Genomic DNA, 4,378 nt, shown 5'->3' on the forward strand with positions numbered 1-4,378 from the left:
AGGAGACTGAGGAATGATGAAAAAAAGAATTAGCTCTGGGGTGAAAACCAAAAACTGAAAAGAATGGAGACTCTTTAGTGGAGGAATGACAAGAATTATTGTAAGCAAATTCAGCCAACGGAAGAAACTCGGACCAATCATTCTGGAGTTTGGCTGAATACAAGCGCAAATATTGTTTCAATGATTGGTTAACTCGTTCGGTTTGCCCGTTGGATTGTGGGTGGTAACCGGATGTTAACGACAATTTCATCTTCAATGAGGCACAAAAACATTTCCAGAATTGTGCGATGAATTGTGGACCCCGATCAGAAACAATATCAGTAGGTAACCCATGAAGCCTGAATACATGGCGGAGAAACAAAACTGCCAACCCTTGGGCAGAAGGCAATCGGGGAAGAGCAATAAAATGAGCCATTTTACTAAAACGGTCCACTACCACCCATATGACTCGGAATCCGGCTGAAAGGGGAAGGTCAACCACAAAATCCATGGAAATATGAGACCACGGCCTGAGAGGAACATTTAAGGGCATAAGTTGCCCGATGGGCAAGGAACGGGGAACCTTATGCTGTGCACAAACCTGACATGAATAAACAAATTCCTTGACGTCTTTAGAAAGACCAGGCCACCATACTGAGCGAGAGACTAACTCCAATGTCTTAGAGACTCCTGGATGCCCTGAAACTTTGTTATCATGGAATTCCGTTAAAACAGTAACTCTCAAAAACTCAGGGACGTAAAGACGACCAGCAGGAGTAATTCTAGGAGCTTGGTGTTGAAGCTGTTTTAACTGGGTAAATAAATCTTGTGTGAGGCCCGCCCAGATGACCGAAGATGGAAGTATGGGGGTAACAGGATTGTTATTGTGAACCGGAAGAAAGCTATGTGACAGGGCATCAGCCTTAGTATTCTTGGAACCAGGCCTGAAAGTGATTATAAATTTGAAACGCGTAAAAAATAATGCCCAACGTGCCTGCCGGGCATTAAGCCGCTTAGCCGATTCAATCTATTGCAGGTTCTTATGGTCAGTCAATACCGAAATAGTATGTTTTGCTCCCTCCAGCCAATGCCTCCACTCCTCGAAAGCCCATTTTACCGCCAGTAACTCCCGATTACCAACGTCATAGTTGGATTCAGCGGAGGAGAATTTCCTGGACATAAAGGCACAAGGATATAACTCCAGAGACTCCGGATCCTTTTGAGAAAGGATAGCCCCCACTCCAACCTCCGAGGCATCAACCTCCACCACAAAGGGCAATTCCGGATTAGGATGTCTGAGGACTGGAGCCGAGACAAAGGCTTGTTTCTAGGCCCGGAAGGACAACTCAGCTTCACGCGACCAGTTGGTAGGATCCGCTCCTTTCTTTGTCAGAGCTACAATGGGAGCAACCAGGTCAGAAAAAGAATGAATGAACCTCCTATAATAATTCGCAAACCCTAAAAAACGCTTAATTGCTTTTAAATTGGTGGGTTGCGCCCAACTAAGGATGGCCTGGAGTTTCTTTGGTTCCATGGAAAATCCCTGAGGGCAAATTATGTACCCTAAAAAAGATACTTCCGTGACATGAAACTCACACTTCTCCAGCTTGGCATATAAATGATTCTCACATAACTTTTGAAGAACCAGACGCACCTGGGTAACATGTTGTTCCATTGATTTAGAAAAAATCAGGATGTCGTCTAAGTAAACGACCATGAATTTCCCTAGGAAGTCACGGAGCACATCGTTAATGAGGTCTTGAAAAACTGCCGGAGCATTGGACAGGCCGAACGGCATCACCAGGTATTCGTAGTGACCCGACTGAGTACTGAAGGCCGTTTTCCACTCATCTCCAGATTTAATTCGGATGAGGTTGTACGCTCCTCTAAGGTCAATTTTAGAAAAAATCACAGCAGAACGTAACTGATCAAAGAGTACAGAAATCAACGGCAAAGGATAGGTGTTTTTAACTGAGATCTTATTCAGGGCTCTAAAATCAATGCAAGGTCTAAGCGAGCCATCCTTTTTCTCCACAAAGAAGAAGCCTGCACTTAAAGGAGATTTTGATGGTCTAATAAATCCTTTCTCAAGGCTCTCCTTTACATAATCATTCATAGCCGCAGTTTCTGGCCCGGATAATGCATATAATCTTCACTTTGGCAATGCGGCACCAGGAATTAACTCAATAGCACAATCATAAGGCCGATGGGGAGGCAGAATGTCCGCATTGCCTTTGGAGAAAACATCAGCAAACTCCTGGTATTCCACCGGAATGAGTTCTGGAATGATAGCTGCTACTCTGACTGGAAACGTGATACATTCCTTATCACAAAAAGTACCCCAATGTGAAATCTCCCCCGACCGCCAATCAATGGTGGGATTATGAAAGGCCAGCCAAGGGTGACCCAGAACAACTGGAACTGCTGGGCAATGTGTAAGAAAGAACTCGATTTTCTCGGAATGTAGAGCTCCTACTGTAAGTAGTACAGGGGGTGTACAGAGAGAAATAATCCCATTAGACAGCGGACTCCCATCTAAGCCATGCATGGTGACACACCTACCCAAAGGTAACTGAGGAATGCCTAAGGCCTTAGCCCAAGTTAAATCCATAAAGTTTCCTGCAGCTCCACTGTCAACAAAAGCCGACACCAAAGAACTGAGGCTGCCAAAGGAAACTTTAACTGGGACTAAAAGGGAGTTATTCGAGGAGATAAGCTGCAGACCTAGGTGAACCCCCTCACAATTCACCTGGTCAAAGCGTTTCCCGACTTGTTCGGACAATTACGAGCAAAATGTCCCTTACCCCCACAGTACAGACAAAGACCAGAATTTTGCCTTCTGGCTCTTTCTTCAGGAGACAGCCGGAAGAGACCCATCTGCATGGTCTCCTCTACGTCTTCAGGAATGGAATATACACACGGACTTGACCTTACAGGTGCTCCTTTTTCAGCCCTCCGCTCTCTGAGACGACGATCAATCTTAATAGAAAGCTCCATGAGTTTATCGAGAGTCTCAGGAGCGGGGTACTGAAGGAGACTGTCTTTTATAGACTCTGATAAGCCGAGGCGAAACTGACTGCGCAGGGCTGGGTCATTCCAGCCACAGTCGTTCGACCAACGGCGAAACTCCGTACAATAAACCTCTGCAGGATTTCTACCCTGTCTGAGAGCGCGCAACTGACTTTCAGCGGACGCCTCTCTATCAGGGTCATCATACAAGAGCCCTAAAGACTCAAAAAAAGCGTCAATTGACAACAATGCCGGATCCTCTGCTCTTAAACCAAATGCCCAGGTCTGAGGATCCCCCTGGAGCAAAGAAATAATAAACCCGACCCGCTGAGATTCAGTACCCGAGGAAGTCGGTCTTAAACGAAAATAAAGTTTACAGGATTCTTTAAAATTAAAAAAACTCTTTTCTATCACCAGAAAAACGGTCAGGCAAATGCATCTTTGGTTCAGGGACTACCCTTGGGGAAGCTCGCAAAAGATCTTCCTGCGACTTCACCCGAAGAGAAAGATCCTGAACCATCTGAGTAAGTTCTAGAATCTGGCTGACTAAGAGCTGACCAGGATTTGGCCCTAAACCTGTTGGATTCATGAGGCCGATAAACTCTCACAAAACTGAATGAGAAAAAATTAAACCCTGTTTAATTTTAAGTTTTGGTATGGCCGGTAATAATGTTATGATTCCAGCACTCTGGTCAGAGAAGATCTTATGGCAAGGACTGGAGCACTGGAACGGAATGCTGGGGAAGGGAGCAGGACAGGAAAATAGCCCCTGGCGCCCTAACTCTGTTGTCTCACCCGTGTTGTCAGAAATCCCCTGCGAGACTATGGTTTCTTGAGCCCTTGGCAGCCGCGTTTGAAGGGCGGATTATGTCTGCCCAACTTCGATGCCCCCCGGTCTTAATGAGAGACAAAGGGAAACCTGAGACAGGGTGATAACAAGAGGCCCTCTAACTAAACAACCAGGCCAGGGGCTAAGCAAACTCAAAACTATAATATGTGCGGAGAAACCGCCAGGAAAAAGGACAACCAAAATATCCACTTGTCCAATTCTCCTACCCGGCACCGCCAAGTACCAGAGAGGACTTGTGGAAGCGGAACCCTCCGCAAGTGCTCCAAACACAAAATATAAAAGGTAAAGCGGCTGAGCCGCAACACACGGCAGAGCCGCAACTCACGAACACCACTGGATATAAAACGGTGATCAGTCAGGACTCCAGGGAACCAAACGACCTCTTGGGATGAGATGATAACTCCCGAATACCGGACTTCTGCGGACTGGAATGACCGGATACAGCAGGACTGGAAACAGACTCTCAGCAAACAAAGGCAGCATGCAGGAAGCTATTACCGGCGTCTGTGAGAAGCCCTGGGAGTGTATTTAACAAGGAGT

Source organism: Pseudophryne corroboree, unplaced genomic scaffold (genome assembly GCF_028390025.1).
Source record: "Pseudophryne corroboree isolate aPseCor3 unplaced genomic scaffold, aPseCor3.hap2 scaffold_1684, whole genome shotgun sequence".
NCBI lineage: Eukaryota > Metazoa > Chordata > Amphibia > Anura > Myobatrachidae > Pseudophryne > Pseudophryne corroboree.